Source organism: Geotrypetes seraphini, chromosome 4 (genome assembly GCF_902459505.1).
Source record: "Geotrypetes seraphini chromosome 4, aGeoSer1.1, whole genome shotgun sequence".
Taxonomy (NCBI): Eukaryota; Metazoa; Chordata; class Amphibia; order Gymnophiona; family Dermophiidae; genus Geotrypetes; species Geotrypetes seraphini.
The window spans coordinates 244329568-244350014 of NC_047087.1; the positions used below are offsets into that span (position 1 = coordinate 244329568).

The 20447-nt window shown below is 41.9% G+C and overlaps 1 long non-coding RNA gene across 1 annotated transcript in view; it reads right to left on the bottom strand.

The window, feature by feature from the left end:
• Positions 1–264: 264 nt before the first annotated feature.
• Positions 265–20447, bottom strand: part of LOC117358849 — a 38619-nt gene continuing 18436 nt past the window's right edge. Inside the window, exons 2-5 of the long non-coding RNA XR_004539106.1 lie at positions 6345–6487; positions 4407–4787; positions 3925–4198; positions 265–994 (exon numbers count right to left, since the gene is read on the bottom strand). This is a non-coding gene — a long non-coding RNA (uncharacterized LOC117358849). The remainder of the gene's footprint in view (positions 995–3924; positions 4199–4406; positions 4788–6344; positions 6488–20447) is intronic.

The following is a 20447-nucleotide window of genomic DNA, read 5'->3' on the forward strand; positions in this document are numbered from 1 at the left end:
TCTTATCTGTATAGATGTTATATTTCCTTGATATTTTCCATATGTATGGTCTGCTTTATTATTATAACTAATAAAAATTATTGAACCAAAATAAAAAGAAGTAGATCTCTTTTATTTTTGTTAGCTACTAGTACAACAGACTGGCTTGTTTTAGATAGGTATTCTCAAGTTGAAAAGTAATAACGAGTTTTTTGTGAGGTGTTTTTTTTTTTCAGTGTTCCAATTCATTTATTAGTGAATGTAATTGTTACAGTACTGCTCTTTTACTTCAATGTACCTCGAAGTGGCTGGATTTTGTGGCACATGCTAAATCTTTCCTTTAAAAAGAATAAATAATGTCAAGTGCAAACTGAATTCCTGTAAGTAAACTGCACCTACAATACCACATAAAATCCACAGTAAAGCTTAGTAAAAGACAACACAAATTCATTACAAAATATACCAAAGACAGGCTTGACACCTAGTGGCAAGTCTAAAACCAGAAATAATTTAAGTGAATTCTCAGTCCCAGTTTTCATCTAAAAATATATTCACTCTTTTTTTCTGAAACATCTTCTGGAAATCCTCATCAAACAATTTAAGATCGCCTTCATCCTTAAATGTACCTTTTAGGCAGATAGTCCAGTAATTTGGCAGCATGCTTCTTAAGGAGCTTCTGTCTTTCTTCTCCAATGATTGCATGATGGAGGGCTTCTCTTCTTTCCTTCTCCTTTTTTCCTTCAAGTTCACGCTCCTTTTCGGCCACAAAGTCTAAGTCACGATCCTCAAGTAGTTTTTTCCACAGCTCTCTTGTGTTCCAGCAATTTCATGTGACGTTTTTGAGCATTCATCTGTTCAATACGATCGTCTTCTGCAAACCTAGCTAGCATGGCTTGTCTGAAAGCTTCCTCTTTGGCTTGCTGTTTCTGTAACTGCTTGTAGATCAATAACCAGTTTTAAAGACCCTCCTTCTGATATCCACAAAGAGGCAGAGAGAATTCTTCATTTACAATACCTATGAAAACCATTAAAAATGCTTTAACTGATATTCCTCTTAATGTTGTAGAAGAAGTTATAGAGTGGTTTAATAAGAATGACAGTGACAAACCATTAAAGACAATGATTGCAATAGTCACCCCGAACAAAACCCTCACACCCTCCCCCTAGAACCCATCGAGAACATGATTAACACTGTTCATGAGTTTCTGTGTTGGTTTTGGTTTTGGGGTGCCTCAGTTGAGAGCACCAATGTGCAACAATTTTGTACTTGTTTCTGTGAGTGTTCTAAATAAAGAATTATTAAAAAATAAATAAATAATGACAATGATTTTAGTTACAGGATATTTTGGCTTACATTTCAAGAAGTTTGTATGATGCTTCTTGTGGAGGTTCTTCACAAAAAGCTTTGACTGCATTCTCCTCCTTTGCTATTCTTACTAACATGGCTTCATTTATAGATATAACCTAAAAGATCTGCCATGCTGTTTCTAGCAACTATAACATCAGTTTACATCTTCTGTGATCAACGTCTTTGAATATATTCGCACGCAGTGGCGTACCTAACATATGTGACACCCTGGGCCCATCATTTTTTGGCACCCCCCTCCATCTGTACGAAAACATGATTTTTAGTAACAAGCCACATGTCACACATGAGTACCTAGGAAAAGGCAGCATCTTACATATTGCAGTGAGCAGTACATCAATACACCCATTGTAAAACTAAACAAGCCAACTAATACAGATCAATCCTACACCGTCAATCCTAACAGAAAACCATGTCTTTTGAACACACAGAACACAGAAAACACCTTCGCCTAGTATGGAATATGTCATCACAAACTAACCCCTCCCCCTTTTACAGAACTGTAGTGTGGATTTTAGCCATGGTGGTAACAGCTCTGACGCTCATAGAATTCTGAGCGCTAAAAAACGCTCCACGGTTTTGTAAAAGGGGGGATAAAATAGAAATACATAGACAAAGGTTAAATTGAACCAGCAAGAAACTGGACTCTGCATAAAATGCAACACCACAGAAACAGTGACTTATGTCTCCTAAAGCAATAAATAAATAGAAAATTTTTGTTCTACCTTTGTCTTCTCTGGTTTTTGCTTTCCTCATCTTCTTGTTACTGTCTTCCTTCCATCCACTGTCTGCCATCTCTCTGCCCCTCCCTATATGGCATCTTCTCTCCTTCTATGCCCCTTCCAGAAACTGTATGCCTCCCCCCTTCCATCTCTCCTCTAGACCCCCCCCCCTTTGGTCTGGCATCCATCATCTTCCCTCTGTTCCGTCATGGTCTGGCATTTTTCTCCTTTCATCTCTCTTTCCCTACCCCCTGTGGTTTTTAGCATCTCTCTCTTCTCATTTCCTCCACTCAGATCTGATATCTCTGTCTCCTTCCCTGTTCTCTGGCATCTCTCTCTCCTCTCTCTCTTCCTTCTCTGGTCTTCCTTCTTTATTCTCTGCCTCCATCTAAATTAAATTCTTTCTTACTATGCAGTCCTCAGTTTCCCTCTTTTCACTATGTCTACCCACAGCATGCCACCCCTTTCCTTCACCCCTCCACTATCTCACTAACTCTATCTTCTTCCCCCATCCAGCATATGTCCTTTTTCTTTATCCCTCCTTCCATCCAGTATGTATTCTCTTTCTCCACTTCCATTCAGCATTTGCTCTCCCTTCTCCCCACTTCCATCATCTGACCTCTTCTCTCTCCCCTTTCTATGCACTTCCATCATCTGCCCCCTTCTCTCAATCTCTCCATCCACCACAGGCCCATCTTTCTCCCTTCCTCACCTTTCCGATTTTGGCAACAAGATCTGCAACGCCTCCCCCCCACCCCGGACAACAGGCCCGGTCTGACAAACCTCCCTGCCCTGTGGCCGGCAATGTCTAAACTGCCTTCTTACAGCAGCCGGAGCATTGTAGTTGCATATGGCTGCTGTAAAGGTCATCTCTGATGCAACTTCCGGTTGTGTCAGAGATGACCTTTACGGCAGCCACACGCAGCTTCAACGCTCTAGCTCAGGGGTGCCCACACTTTTTGGGCTTGTGAGCTACTTTTAAAATGACCAAGTCAAAATGATCTACCAACAATAAAATAAATAAAAAAACCACAAAGCACACTGTACGCTGAGAAAATGTTAATTATCATTCCTATTCTGGGTTTTTTTCAAAGAGGTCAAGGCAGATGGCTCTATGCACTGTCACCTCAGTAACAACCATACAAAAATAGACAAATATATTCCCTCCTTTTTTACTAAACCACAATAGCAGTTTTTAGCGCAGGGAGCTGCGCTGAATGCCCAGGGCTGCTCTCGATGATCATAGGCTCCCTGAGCTAAAAACCGCTATTGCGGTTTAGTAAAAGGGGGCCATATTGCAAAATATAGACAGCAGATATAAATTCTCAAAACTGACACATTTTGATCACTAAATTGAAAATAAAATCATTTTTCCTACCTTTTTGTCTGGTGATTTCATGAGGCTCTGGTCCTTCTTCTTTCTCCTCCTGGCCCCCCCCCCCTCTTTCTTTCTCTCTCTCCCTAGCCCCCTAGCCCCCTAGCCTCTTTATTTCTGCCTTTCTTTCTCTCTCCCCCTGGTCCCCCTCTTTATTTCTGCCTTTCTTTCTCTCTCCCCCTAGCCCCCACAAAGCCATCATGCTGATTTCTCAACTTCCACAATTCTTTCCCTACCTTCACCCCCAAGCCAGCAGCTGATTTTTCCCTGCTCCTTCCCCGAGCCAGGCCCGGCGTGTACAAGCGTTGGGCCCACCAAAAGTCTTCACTTCCAGCGTCAGTTCTAACGGGGAGGAAGTTGCCGGCCAGCCAGACAGCGATTGGCTGGCCCAGAACTTATCCTCCAATGCTGGAGGTGAAGTCTTGTGGGCCCTGCACTTTTTCCCCGCCCACCAGCCCGCCTCACCTTTTGTCTCCACCTACCATGCAGTTGTCGGCCAGCCGAGTTAAGGAGTGACTCTGCGGGGGAGCCGGTGCTGGGATGTGGTGGTGAGATAGAGCAGCGGCAGAATAGGGAGGGTGGCTGGCTGTGCACCCCCTTGGGGCATGCACCCGGGGCAGACCGCCCCCCCCTTGGTATGCCACTGCTCGCACGTATACCAGACTCTCGCTTTTGTACCTTTCTTCATGCCTTGGGATAATGAAACTGCTGCTGAGACTGCTTGATGCTTTCTTAAGTGCCTTGGAAATCTTCTTCCTTCCAGGATACATAGAAAAAATGATTATTGTACCTCCTTGACCTCCAAGATAACATTTCCTAGGCTAATAAATCTTATTCATTCAAATACTTCAGGAGACCTTCAGAACTGATACCACTTAGCATTCTGTCTGCCCGCTGATCCCCAATAAGCAAATCTTTGGGAATCACTCCCATCACCACCACCACTGAGTATTAATATCCATACCTTATTTTCTCGGGTATTCTATGCGAAAAGTGATGTCATTTTGCTTCTGTCTTGGTACTTTGAAATTTCACTACCAATATTTGTGCTGCTCTTCTTTTTTTCCATTGGACTGGGGTCTTCTTGCCACCGTTTATTTAAGTAATTGAATGAATCGGGTGGTGAGCGTTCTGTTTGGTCGCTTCCGCTCTGGACCTGGTTTGGAAATCCTTTCCTGTTTTGCTGCTATACATTGGTATTAAGGAGGCAATGAGAACTGCCTCTCGTCAGAGCTCCTGATGACACCTTCGGAGCTAAACACAGTCTTGTGTCAAGCGTGGCTGATAATACTTTGAGAAAGAAGCTTTTGAGGTATTGGCTCTTGGAGAATTCAAATCTGGAGTGCTTAAACAGAAGAACAAGGGAAAGTGGATTAGCCTTTGGGCTGATTACAGATCGGAGTTTGAACATTGCATCATCAAAAGACTCGGAGAAACTTTAGTCAGGTGTTTTTACAAGTGTGGGGGGAGGGTTCTTATTGTGATTGTGTGGGTTGTGGTTTATGGTTGATTATATGATGATTTGAATAATTTATGAGTGTCAAATTGGTAACATATTTATTAAAAAGGTTAGAAGAAATTATACATAAGCACATTTTTAGCTTCTTTGTTTGTATTGAAGCATAGAATATAATGGGCGTGTTAGCATGTAGCGTTCGTTAAATCGGTTAGCGTGCCTTAGTAAAAGGACCCCTACATTTTATTTATGTTTGGCAGCGGAAGGGAGAGTGCTTGGCTGTCTGCTTTGTTCCGTATTTATGCTGTTTTTACTTTTTGCATATGTTTGCTTTTATTGTGATCTGCTTAGGATTTAAGTTTCAAGTTTCAAGTTTATTAGGATTTATATACCGCCTATCAAGATTATCTAAGCGGTTTTTACAATCAGGTACTCAAGCATTTTCCCTATCTGTCCCGGTGGGCTCATAATCTATATAACATACCTGGGGCTATGGAGGACTGAGTGACTTGCCCAGGGTCACAAGGAGCAGCGCGGGGTTTGTTTAAAAAAAGGCAAATAAATATCACCATTTTTTCACTAACAAGGTGGTGTACAAAGACGCAGGGAATGTCAATAATAAAAACTGAGTCCAATATGAATACTAAATCCCCCCAAATTAACCCTGCCTTTTACTAAGCCGCAATAGAGCACTAAATGCTCTGATGCTTCTAGAATTCCTATGAACACTGGAGCAGCATCGGAGTATTTCGTGCCCTGGGCCACGGTAGAAACCTGCTTAGTAAAAGAGGGCCTTACTCATAATGACTGGGGGTCACCATTCAACAAATTACTTATAACTGGAAGAACTGGAGTAGACTAAATTATAATTTTTGCTGGAATTCATTATGTCATATGTATAAAATGGAAAGAGTAATAGCAACACAGCGAGGATATATTAGGAAATTTCAAGATGTGTGGGAACTATTAACAAAATTTTGTAATGATTAGATATTACTTTTCCCTTAATTCTTAAAGTTCATTTTTCAGGGAGGGGGGATTTTAAGTATAACATCTTATATAAAGTAATTTAATTACTTATTATGAAGGGGTGGGAAGGGAGGGAGATAAGATTTTATAATTGGTATTATTTCTGAATATTAAGTGATATTCTCAATGTTCAATGTGTTTATGTATTATCACACTTATTGTACGTATAAAAATGAATAAAGATTTACAAAAAAAAAAAAGAGAGCCTAAGTGTAAAGGATCCCTCATACAATAGATTCAACTAACCCTATATATAAAGGTTTTAGAGGTATCTGATATTAATTAATTTAGATTTATCAGCTGCTTTTTTCATGCAGAGATTCATCCAAAGCAGTTTACAATACATTGAATAGTAATCAGGTACTCTTGAGTATTTTCCCTATCTGTCTTAGCAGACTCATAATCTAACTGTGGTACCTGTGGCAATGGAGAGTTAAGGGACTTTGCCCAAAGTCATAAGGAGCAGGCCAGGATTGAACTCACAACCTCAGGGTGCGGAAGCAGCAGCTCTAACCACTAGGCCTCTCAATCTTTCATCAGGTTCTTCTGCATATAAAGTCCTGTCATCAAAATAATGTGCAAATATCAAGTGCTCAGCGCGTATAGTGACATAACACATATTCTTTTAAAGTTCCATCTTTTAGAAAAAAAACAACCAAGCAAACTTCAATTCCCTCTTCTATAAAATCGCGTTAGCGGCCGCCACGTAATAACGGCCCCAAAGCCCATAGAGATTTAAAGGGCTTCGGGGCTGTTGCCGTGTGGCTTTTTAGAAGAAGGGGTAAATAACTGAACTGAATATTTGAAGTCTCAAATGTCAGTAACTTTAATTTAACCCTTTATTCTATGTATTTCTATGGCTCTTATGGGAGATCTGCATCCCCAAATGCCTGTTGCTTGGCATTGTTGCTCTCACTTAACATCAAGTTATGTAAAACAGCCATTTCACCATCGGCCAATTAAAGTTGGTTCGGCCAACTGCAAAATGTCCATATGACAAACAAGTCCCCCCCCCCCAAAAAAAAAATAAAATGCCCAACTCCATGAGTTTCATTCACCAACTGCATCCAAGGACTTGCCCCCCTCTTCTATAAAACTGCGCTAGCAGTTTTTAGCAGAAAGAACTGCGCTGAATGGCCCGCGCTGCTTTCGATGCTCATAGGAACTCTATGAGCATCAGGAGCAGCGCGGGTCATTCAGCGCGGCTCCCCATGCTAGAAAACTGCTAGCGCAGTTTAATAGAAGAAGCCCTTAGCGAGACGCTCTAATATTGCTTTAACTCACAAACAATTTCCTAGGTGCTGGTGCGTATTAGAAAATGGTTCATTGGCATTCTTATCTCCCAGAAGGCAGTGACCTGACGCTTCCTGAAATTATGCCAAAGCATTAAATGTTATTGAACAAAATGCCAAACATTCTTTAACACATCACCGGAACTGCAAGCAATCGATCGGGCTCTTTGATAAAGCTATGCTGCCAAGCAAAACACAATAACCCCTCCCCCCCCTCTTTTACCAAACCATAGTGCATTTTTTAACAACGGTTGTGCCATGGCTGGTGCTAAAAACTGCACTATGGTTTTGAAAAAAGGGGGGAGGGTAAATGCTGAGCCCCCCATTCTATTCCTATGGGAAGCTTGGTGTTTAGCTTTGTAAAAGTCCACCAATATTCATTAATTAGACCTAGAACAATTTTTTTTTAAAATCCATAACAGCTTCAAAATATTCTAAACGTTTAAAAACTCCCCTCCCACCTCCCATAATCTAGATATTAATAATAACAAAATAAGTTCAATGAATAGTACTGAAACCACTTAAATAAAAATATAAATAAAATAAATAAATAAGCATGCTCCATTCAATGATTTCATTCAGTCCCTGAGATTAAGTAGATCTAGATTTGAAAATCCAATACTGTTCTCTTCTGGCCAACATCTGTTTCATATCTGGATGTTTTGATTATGCCCCTCAAAGTGTTACTCTAGGAACCATTAGTTGATCAAAATCAGATGCATGAATAGTTAAGGAGAGGTGAATTGAATCGTAAGGATGAACAACTGATATTGCACCCAGGACAGCAGATTACAGACAAGCATTTTAAAAAACCTGGTACAACAGACATCTGTAGATTCTGCAAGAAAGAACTTTATTAGATGAGGGTACCCCAGACAAGAAATTTGCTCAGCATATTCTTGGTGGGGAAAGACCCCAATCAATAATCTACTAGATGAGATCTTTAAAAACATGTCCTACTGCTAGACAATGAGACACCAGCAGTGCCACAATTGTAGATGCAATGAGTCTGCTTTTATATTCAGTTAGATGTGTTTCAGACTGTCTGATAGTGTGATCAATGTATAATTATTGCAGAGACATCTAATGACATACACTACCCCTGTAGATTTAGAAGTTGTAGATGAGCGTATATGTTATAAGTTGGAGGTCAAAATTTTTTTGGAGTGAGAAAGTGTCCCACCTCAAAAGCTAAATAAGGTAGAGGTGTATTTTTGAAGAGACATAGCCCCTGAAGAAACTTGGCAGTGAAACGGCTGGGTAGCCATTGGGCCAAAGATAAGTGCTCTTCTTTATAAAATTCTTTTTGAATACATTGACACACCAGATTATTATATCTCAGCCTGTATTGAATAAATCATTCACAAACAAGACCAGTGATGAACATTCTACACCAGTAAGGACACGAAGAACAATTCTAGTAGTGTCTTGGGTGTTTGAGGTCTTGAAAAAACGTTTGAACTTTGCAGCAGTTTGTTCTCAGTTGGTTGGAAGTATATTAGTTGAACATACTGCGTTTCCTTATCCAGTTTGGATAACTTGGAGGTGACCAGGTTTATCCCTTTGTCATCTCACAAAATATGAAATATGCAATTGCCACATTTATAATGTCTGGAAGTACCTTTGAAATTGCTGACAGAGATCACTCTCAATGTTTTCACTAAAGTATCTTTTAAATCCCCCCTCGTTATATGCAATGTATGGGGTTTCTTGAAAAACCTTAAGAAATATCAATACCTATCAATAACCATAACATTTTAGAAACCTAAGGAGTTATGTTTGAATAGGACAATGCATAAACCATTTTGTCCATCTGTTCAGGTGTTTTGTACAACAGTAACAAAGCGCGCTGGGCGTACCATGCTGACCTCTATGCTGAGCAAATTTCTTGTCTGGGGTACCCTCATCTAATAAAGTTCTTTCTTGCAGAATCTACAGGTCTGTTGTACCAGGTTTTTTAAAATGCTTGTCTGTAATCTGCTGTCCTGGGTTGCAATATCAGTTGTTCATCCTTACGATTCAATTCACCTCTCCTTAACTATTCATGCGTCTCATTTTGATCAACTAATGGTTCCTAGAGTAACACTTTGAGGGGCATAATCAAAACATCCAGGCATCCAAAAACCTGCCTAAATCGGCACTTGGACGTCCTAATCGCCAGGACATCCAAGTGGCAATAATCAAAACAGTCTTTTTATACGTCGAGCAAGTTGTTCCAGCCTCTGTACATTGGTGGAGACGTGTTATGGGCAGGCCTTAGGCAGTCTCAAGGGTGGGTTAGACATGGACGTTTTGTAGCGATAATCAAACATTTTGCAAGACATCCTGGACAGAACTTATATGTTTGGAACTAGAACCTGTTTTTTAACTGACCAGATGACCACTGCATGCATCAAGGTAAGACACTCCCTCACTCTCCTAGTGCTCACGGACCCCCTCACACCCACAAAGATCAGAATACAAATGTACATACCTGTCTCCAGAACATCAGCACCTGGTATAGGAAAGCCTAGTAGAGCTGCACACAGTAGCCTGGTGGATAGACTAATGAACCATAGAGAGGAGCAGCAAGTCCCATAAGCCAGTGGCATACCTAGGGTATGTGGCACCCGGGGCCCATCATTTTTTGACCCCCCCCCCCCCACCATATAAAAAAATATATTTTTTGTAATAACCATGAAACGGAATAAATGGTCAGAATAGAAACGGGCAGTGAAAATTTTCTTTTATTGAACCTCATATATGTAACCATTATTCCAAATATAACATAACATAAACTTATGGCCACTTCCTTTTTAAGCTTAGATCTTTCCTTCCAAACAGAGACCTTGCTAGATGTCAAATACAGCACAAGGTAACTTCACACGGACTTAGCTGTGCAGAAAATGTGAATCTTCTCATACACCCACCATATAGTGCAAAAATGTGCAAAGGTCTGGTTTTTTTCTTTCTATCACTACATAGCCTAATGCCACACAAGCAGCGCTGTTACAAACATATTCTGAAGGTCAATGCTAAGGTTAACAAAGTTTCCTTCCTTGGACCACAAGGAGATACTGACAAATCACTGGAAGAGATCCCAAAACAACTACCCAGGCACAACACCCAAAGACCCACTCAGTGTGTGAACCAGTTGAGTGGAGTGGACTAACTGGGGAGTGGAAATGGGCCCGGAGTTTGCTCAGCAGAATTTCCCAGACCACCTCTTCCTCTCAACATACTGACACACTGCCACCACCACCACTACTAGGAACACCTCACCAGGTAGGCCAGCAAAGCTTATAAACTTTATAAAACACATTATTATATTTTCTTATAAAGCACATATTTTAACTGAACTCTCTGACATCCTCAGCTTTGCCATTCACAAAAATAGAAGGATGAAAAGTTCCCATTTCCTGTTGTCTCATATCCCCAGCCTATACAATATTTTTCTTCTGCAGACCCTTCAAAAGTCTGACCAAATCCTCGTTTCACTTGCATTATAAAGTACTGAGGATGCTATCTCTCCCCATTCTCAGGTCCTAAAGTCTAAGACAGTAGCGCAAACTAGTGATGCCTGATTCAGGGAAAAAATTTCGATTCGATTCCATTTTCGTGCCCAATTGGATGTTTTTTTTCAAACATCCTGGTGGGTTTATTTTATAGCTTTTTCACCCCCTATGGCTTCTCCTAACCACACTGGCGCTGTTAAATCTCTCTGTTAAATTCTAGCTCATGTTTGCAGTCTAACACCAGCTCTGGCAGGATACACTTTTCAAATCTGACATATTGTAATCACAAAACAGAAAATAAAATTATTTTTTCTACCTTTTGTAGTCTGATCAATATTCAAATCTTTTTGGTCCCAGGCTCGTGTTGGTCCCAGGCTCTGGTTGTCTTGCTTGCCAAGGTCTCCTTCTTTCTCCATGCTAACCATCTATCTGCCATCTCTGTCCTCATGGCTTGCACCCGGGGCAGACTGCCCCCCCCCCTTGGTACGCCACTGCCATAAGCCACTCTAACTACTACATTTGTGGTGGAAAATGTGAACCCAACAAAAAAATCTACTCTACCCCCATATAGGTGCCACCTACAGCCATATGGGCTATTTGGGTTGTAGACAGGTGGGTATAGTGGGTTTTGGAGGTGTTTTTTGGGGGGGCTCACCATAACTTATACGGGAGTTCTGGTGAGATGATTATCTGGCATCCTTTATGTGAAGTTCACAGCAGTATCCTTTAAGGTGCCCCACTGCTTTGTTGCTATGTCTTGGTAGCCAGTCCATTACAGGACTGGCCCCTCCCATGTCCAAATGGTCTTGTTCTGGGCATTTGGAACTTGGAAAAATTTTTTGGCAAAAATTAAATATAAAGATAGACGTCCTGGCAGTCTGGGCGTCCCAATGGCCTAGAAGTCCTGATAGAGAATTAAAAAATATATACAGTATGGGGCTCATAATCAAAAGAAAAAATGTCCAAAAACCGGCCTAAGTCGGCACTTGGATGAACATTGTCCAAATACGTCCAAGTGCCATAATAAAAATGGGTTTTGGACGTATTTCTAAACGACTTAGGCCCTCATAGTGCCACTTTACGACCAAAGCTAAACGGGGCGTTTCAGGAGGAGTGTCAAGGGCGGGAGTTGGGCGACACGTGGGCTGGCTTAGACTTAGTTGTACAGCATCTATAACCGAAAGTTATACAGCCCAGGATCGACGGAACTTGGATGCTGTGACTTAGACCATGTAAAACATGGTCTAAGTCACAAAAAAACACCTAAAGTCACCAGATAAGCACTGCAAACACATAATACAGACCACCACACACTGCCCCAGTGATCATCGACCCCCCCCCCCCCAACTTCATAAAAATATTAATCACACCTTTAAAATTCAGACCATCATCACCTGGCAGCCTGGCATAGGAAAGCCTAGTCGTCCAGCACAGAGGCAGCTTAAGCCATCATGAGAGTGGGTTAGGGACTCATGGAGAGGAGGACCCATGCCCATAAGCCCCTGTAATTACTGCATTGATACTAAAACATGTGCACTGCCCTATATACCCCCAAAGCCCTTTTTTACTGGCATATAAGTGGCTTCTACAGCCATAAGGGCTATTAGGGTGGTAGATAAGTGGGTCTCGGGAATTCTGGAGGTGGTTTGCGGGGCTCACCGTGACCTATAAGGGAGCTGTAGTGAGGAGAAGACAAGGCACCCTTTTTGTGAAGCTCACAGCAGTGTCCTGTAAGGTACCCCACTATTTAGGTGCCATGTCTGGGTGTTCAGTCCATCACTTTGCAGACCCCTCCCACATCCAACAGGACTTGTTCTAGATATTTTTGACTTGGACGAAAAGTGGGACAAAAATGTGGTATAAAGATGGACGCTTTAGCGACTTGGATGATCAGATCGGCAGGACGTATAGTCAGACGATTTTCGAAACAAAAAAATTTTGGACGTATTTTTCGAAAATATCTCCTAGGCTATTTTTTACTTTGTACGACTTGCGCCTTAGACAAAAACGGACTTAGACGTCCCTTTCGATTATGCCCCTCCACATTTCTAGAAGTATGGTGGTTTGTCTTTTGAAAATAGGCATTTTCTTACTGCCGACTTTAGACATCTAGTGCCATATGTCCAAATCAAACTTAGAAATATGTTTTGGAAATGCCCCTCCATGTATTTTTGACTATGCTTATATACGGTGATTCTTATGTTCATATCTCTAGGGAAATATCTCTAGGGGCCTAGATTTCAATTGCTTTCTGAGGCAGGAGCCTAACTGTCAAATTTTTGTTTTATCTTGAGAATTAACTAATCAAAATACAGTAATAGGGTGGCTGTCTTTACATTTTAAACCCTCACTTTTCATTAAGATATGTCCAGCAATTTTATAGTATGGCCCACAAGCTTTTAGTACACTTACATTGCACTTTTCAGGCTGGCTAGCAACAATCTCTAGCCATAAGCTTTTAGAGCAATTAAATAAAATATTCTTGATCTGTTCCAGTAGCATAAGCATTATACATAGGTTTCATTCACTTCTGGTTCAATAGCGTCTCCTGAATGAATCACCATTATAATTTTCTCCTTTTAAGGAGCAAGTTTGGGTAACAATAAGAGTAGTCATTGAATAATAAACCCATTTACTCAAAAATCTTACTGCTGCCTTTTAAACAGGAGGATGGTGAGTCATCAGAACTTTAGCAGCTAAATTATGCTGTTTAAAGTATTTATTTTGTTGAACAGCACTGAACTCAATTTGTTTTACCAGAAAGGGAATTGGAAAACAAAGAATAACTGTCGTGTTCCTAACCCATGCCTGGGAGAATGCTTTATGCTTTGGAAAATAAGCTACCTATGGTTTATTGCTCTCACTTATACCTAGCATCCCCTTCGTCATGGTAGTTCTTCTTGTCCCTGTTTATTATTACTAAGAGAGTATAGAAAGTCTCTGACATCAGCATTCAGCTGGGGTTCTTTGTCAGTCAGCATGTTAGGTTGTCATAACTGTTAACATCACAGAGGCTGAAACTCCTACACTCATTTTTATGGTCCAAATTTGCCAAACTTAAACCTTACTAGGCCCTAACCATAGTTAGTAAAAGGAAAAAGCTCCTCTATTTATTTATTTATTGTGCCTGTGAGCAAATCTTACTGTACAGGCAGAGTTATGTCAGCCTTTGAATGCAGATATAGATAACATAAATTGAATGCAGTATAGTTGACATAAGATGAAGGCAGATGATGGCCAATTGACTTCTAAGCCCCATGCCCAAGCTCTCTACTTGCTCATGCTGTGTTGGGCAAAATAATGTGTTAGCCCATGCACACTGATTACCCCATTCTGCTATGTTCTCAAGCATATCCTTCTCTTTTACTTCTTCAACCTATTGCCTCCTCCTCCAGCTGTTAACTACTAAACTTTTCAGTAGACCAACTCCAGTATCAACCATCTTCCCATTTATGAAATGTCTTCTCATATTTTTTCTATATTGCTTCCCTGAAACTTCACATTATAAATTTCCATCCCCACCGCTCTCCCTCCATGAAATACTTCACCCACTCAAATCGCACTGAAGCTTTGAAAACATTTGAAAGTTTCCACAATTGCCAGAAGATCCCCAGGCACTGGAAGAGAGGCAAAATAGTACCAACATTGAAATGGAGACCTCTAGGCACTAGGAGAGAATACATGATCAGCGACATTAGGACCAAGATAGTTAGGACAGGTTCAGAGTTTTGCAGAAAAAAATGAGCTTATTTGAGGGGTACATGAAGGAGTATCCAAGTGTCTTCAAATGAAGACTGGAATCCAGCCTAAACCTTCATCTCTATGTTCCACAAACTAGTCCCAAACACAGCTGCTAGGATTATAGGATTGTAGCATGTGAAATCAATAGTTAAACAGTGGCATGAACACCCCAAGATAACAGAAAAGAGTTGAAATGACACTAACATTAATAGAAAACCCTACATCATCAAGAGAGGGCTAAATTCACACCAACATTGGCATGGAGACTCCAAGGCAGTGAGAAATTAAATCAATAGTAATATTGGCAGAAAGACCCCCAAGGCACTGGGAGATAGGTAAAATAGAATGAGGACCCCCAATTCCTCTGGATGTTGGACAAGGAAGCACCAAAAGGGATGGTGCTGTGGTAAAATAATCACATTTGCTGAGGTTTTAATGTCTCTTCAGGAATGGTTCTGTGTACAATGAGCATAAAAGGGTGTTCCAAAGCTGTGGGGCAGTGCAACAGAAAGTACTATTGAGTCAGGCTCATAAAACAGAAGGGACAGAAAGTCAAGGGTCATGTAAGAACAGAAGGAGGAAGCTGGTTTATGGGAGTGATTAATGAAAATAAATATGAAGGAATACCACTCATACGATGTATAATGTGCTAAGATTACAATCTTAAACTATATTCTGAATCTGTTTTGGATCTAATGGAAAGTCATTGATGAAAGAATAGTAAAAGCATAACATGATCAAATTTTTGAGTATGCAGAGAATTTTTATGGCAGAATTTTGGACAGCTAGAAGACATTTAAGGAAAGAATGGTTAATACCTGCATACAGTGCATTGCAATAATCTAGTCTCAAAGTTATAAGTGCATGAAGTAGAGTCAGTTGGGTAGCTCGTCCAGTTAGTGACTCACCACATGGAATCTACATAGAAATATAGAGTATGACGGCAGAAAAGGGCCATCGGCCCAACAAGTCTGCCCACTCGAATAACCCTCCCCCCTAAACACTCCCTCGAAGTGACCCCACATGTTTGTCCCATTTTTTCTTAAAATCAAGCACTTTGCTGACCTCAACTACCTGAAGTGGAAGATCATTCCAACGATCAACCACCCTTGATCTGTTCCAGTAGCATAAGCATTATACATAGGTTTCATTCACTTCTGGTTCAATAGCATCTCCTGAATGAATCACCATTATAATTTTCTCCTTTTAAGGAGCAAGTTTGGGTAACAATAAGAGTAGTCATTGAATAATAAACCCATTTACTCAAAAATCTTACTGCTGCCTTTTAAACAGGAGGATGGTGAGTCATCAGAACTTTAGCAGCTGAATTATGAAATCTCCCACCCTTGATTTTTAACGGATGCCCTCTTGTAGTCGTAGGTCCTGTGAGGAAAAAAGATGTCTTCTTCCACCTCAATACAGCCAATAACATATTTGAACGTCTCTTTCATGTCTCCCCTCTCTCTGCGTTCCTCAAGAGTGTATAGCTGCAACTTACCTAGGCGTTCTTCATATGAGACCATCCTACTGGCCATTCGCTGAACCAATTCCATTCTCAGCACATCCTTTTGATAGTGTGGCCTCCAAAATTGAACACAATATTCCAGATGGGGTATCACTATGGACCTGTACAACGGCATTATAACTTCAGGCTTTCGGCTGACAAAACTTCTTTGGATGCAACCCAGCATTTGTCTAGCCTTGGATGAAGCTTTCTCCACTTGATTGGCAGTCTTCATATCTTCACTAATGATTACTCCCAGGTCCCGTTCTGCAACAGTTCTTGTTAAGGTCTCACCATTTAGGTGTAAGTTCTGCATGGGTTTCCACTACCAAGGTGCATAACCGTGTACTTTTTGCCATAAAACTCAGTTGCCAAATATTAGACCATTTTTCCATTAAAAGTAGGTCCTGTGTCATAGTTTTGGGCAAGGTTACTCTGCCCACTGCATTGCAAAGTTTAGCGTCATTGGCAAATAACGCAATTTTACCTCGAAGTCCCTGAGGTAGGTCCCGTACAAAGATATTAAATAGGATTGGACCCAAGACTGAGCCCTGCGGCACTTTACTGATCACTTCTGACGTTTCGGAGGGATTACCATTTACCACCACCCTTTGAAGTCTGCCACTGAGCCAGTCTTTAATCCATGCAGTCAATGTTTCTCCTAATCCCAATGAACTCATCTTGTTCAATAACCTACGGTGTGGGACACTATCAAAAGCCTTACTGAAGTCCAAATACACGACATCCAGGGACTCTCCCTTATCTAGCTTTTTCATTACCCAGTCAAAGAAGCTGATTAGATTGGATTGGTAAGTCCTTCCCTTTGTAAATCCATGCTGGTGGGGATCCCTCAGCCTCCCGTCGTTTAGAATCGTATCTAATTTGTGTTTAATCAACATTTCCATAAGTTTACACACTATTGATGTGAGACTTACCGGTCTGTAATTTGCAGTCTCTGACCTGCAGCCCTTTTTCTGGAGCGGAATGACGTCAGCTGTTTTCCAGTCCAATGGGACTTTTCCCGTGCTTAGGGAAAGATTAAAGAGCGCAGCTAACAGCTCCACCAGGACATCTCTCAATTCCCTAAGCACTCTGGGGTATAGTTTATCCGGTCACATGGCTTTGTTCACCTTGAGCCTTGATAGTTCTTGGTAGACGCTGCTGGCGGTAAATTCAAAATTCCGGAACGGGTCTTCTGAGCTTTCCCTTGTCTGCAGCTGTGGACTGGAACCTAGCACCTCACAGGTAAAGACCGAGCAGAAGTATTCATTGAGTAGTTCGGCTTTATCGGAGTCCGATTCTATATAGTTACCGTCGGGTTTCCTTAGGCGCACTATTCCGTCTGTGTTCTTTTTTCTTTCACTAACATACCTGAAGAAAGATTTATCCCCTTTTTTAATATTCTTAGCCAAATTTTCTTCCATCCGAAGTTTGGCATATCTGACTGCTGCCTTAACAGTCCTAGATTTCACCAGATAGGTTTCCTTAGCTTCCAGTCATTGTGATTGTTTGTAGGATACAAATGCTCTTTTCTTCTGTTTTACGAGTTCTGAGATCTCCGCAGAGAACCACCGGGGTTTATTATTTCTCCTTTGTTTACTCATGGTCTTTATATAGAGGTTGGTTGCTTCCTGTAGGGTAGGTTTCAGAGCTGACCACAGTACCTCCACACTATTTGTCATGTCCTGGTTTTGCAGCATCTCATAGACAAAATCTCCCATGCTCTTGAAGTTAGTGCCCTTAAAGTTGAGGACCTTTGTTAATGTGTTTGACCTAGTGAAACCCTTCCTGAGGTGATACCACGCCATGTTGTGGTCACTGGAGGCCAATGCATCACCTACCAATACCTCTGTGACACTATCTCCATTGGTGAGTATCAGGTCCAGGATCGCCTGATCCCTGGTGGGCTCCAATACCATCTGTTTGAGTCATGCTCCCCGAATGGAGTTTGGTAACCTTCTGCTGCCGCTGGTCATAGCGGAAAGTTTGTTCCAGTCTGCATATTGAAGTCCTCCAGCAGTACAATGTCTCCACGCAGAGTGATGGTCTCGATGTCTTCAATTAATTCTTTGTCTATGTTGTCCTGTTGTCTTGGAGGTCTGTATACAACACCAAGATACAGGCATTTGTCATTTCCCCTGGCCAGGTTCACCCAGAGGGATTCCCCGATGTACTTGACACCTGTGATCCTGGTAACTCCTGATGTCCTCCTTGATGTATAGCGCTACCCCTCCTCCGTATAGCCTTCTCTGTCTCGACCGAGCAAGTTATATCCTGGTATAGCCATATCTCGTCCATGGGAATCCGAGAACCAGGTTTCAGATATTGCCACCACGTCTAGGTTGGCGTTCCTCATTTCCGTCTCCAATTCCAGAATTTTATTGCCTAAATTGTGGGCATTGACGTACATAGCCCTCCATACTCTATGTTTGCCAGGTCTGCATGGAGATTTTCCCATTTGAGCTAGTTTGTCCCTTACAGTACTGTCTGTAACATGAGTACTTACCTCAGACTCAGAAATGGAGTGGTTACTTACCCCACCAGAATGGTTACTTACCACACCAGGATAAGAGTGGGTACCCTCCCCCAACTCACCTAGTTTAAAGCCCTTCGGAGCAGGCGAGCCAGTCGTCGTCCAAAGACGTTCTTCCCTCTCCTGGTCAGGTGGAGCCCGTCTGATCCCTGTAGTCCCTGAAGTGCCTCTCCGTGGTCCAGGAATCTGAAGTTAATCTCTCTGCACCATCCATGTAGCCATTCATTAGTCCTCTGGATATGATCTTTCCTGGCTCTTCCCTTGCCTTTCACTGGAAGGATGGAGGAGAAGACCATCTGGGCTTCCATCCGCTTCAGCTTCTCACCCAGGGATCTAAAGTCTTCAGGTATTTTCTCCAGGGTATTCCTGGCAGTGTCGTTCATCCCGTCGTGGCTGAGAAGCATCGGGTAGTGGTCTTGGGGCTTGATCAGTCTTCCTAAGCAGGTGGTCACATCCCAGATCCTGGCTCCTGGCAGACAACAAACCTTTCTTGATTGTAGATCTGGTCTACATTTTGGTCCCTCGGTGCCCCACAGCAGGGAGTCCCCAATGACTACCACTCTGCGCTTCTTCAGGGGTAGCTGATCTATTGCCTCCGGGGCTGGAGCCATCCGTTGGATATCCTCCTGAAAATTGCTGGCAGGTCCTTCCTTAATCTCAAAGGTTCAACAACTTCATTCTCGTAATAAGTTCGCCGTCCTCCTACAATTCGACCTCTCCGCTGCTTTTGACATTGTCCATCATGATATTCTAGTTTACCAACTCTCTGAGATAGGCATTAACTCCACAGTCCTAGACTGGTTCTCAAAATTCCTACATTCTCGCTCTTATACTGTCAACATGAATGGCACCTCATCCCCCCCCCCTGAAAACCGATATGTGGAGTCCCGCAAGGCTCACCTCTATCTCCTATTCTCTTCAACATCTATATGTCCTCCCTAAAACTCCTCCTTCTATCCCCCCTAGAAACAATTTACACTTACGCTGATGACATCCTCGTCCTCCTCGAGACCGATTTGAACCTCACCAACCTCCCTGACAACATATCCTCCTGAATAATGAACCTCCAATCTTGGGCCCACACCGTGCAAATGAAACTGAACGAGTCCAAAACAAAACAACTTTGGCTCGGCCCAAAACTAGACCAATTACCCACCTCCATCCCACTGCCCTCTGGCTCCATTCTGCAGCTTGAGTTCTCAAGCAAGGTCCTGGGCATCATCATTGATTCTACACTGTCCTTCAACGACCACCTCAATTCCTTAGTAAAAAAAATGTTTTTTCAGCCTCCACATGCTGAGGAAAGTAAGATCCTGTTTCCATCAAAAACACTTTTCCGTCCTTGTCCAATCCATCATCCTTTCCAGATTGGATTATTGCAACTCTATCTACTTAAGCCTAACTAAGAAAAATCTTCACAGACTTCAGCGGATTCAGAATGCCGCGGCTAAGCTTATCTTCTTAAAAAGCAAATTTGACCATGTCTCTCCGCTCCTGTCCAAGCTTCACTGGCTTCCAATAATCGCCATGGTCCACTTTAAATGCGCCTGTCTACCTTTCAAAATCCTACACGGCATCCTCCCTCCCTTTATCCCACTTTCTTGGAACTCCTCAAACCCTATTACCACCAGACCCACCCACAAATTAAAACTATCCATCCTCTCATTAAAAGGCATTTCCCATGCAGGAAAACTAGGGATCTCCCTCCCCTTCAGAATCACTGAGCTCTGGAACAACCTTACTTCCCCTCTTCGGAACCTGAGCTCTCTCCAACTTTTCCACAAACATCTGAAAACCTGGTTATTCTAAAAAAATGTGATACTTACTCCATTTCTGGCATACTAAGCCCTTTAATATTCTTCTTACTCTGACCTTTAACCCTCATTGTAATTCCTTTCTATCCCAACTCCTGTAAACTATGTCGAGCTCTATCATTATGGAGAGGATGCGGTATAC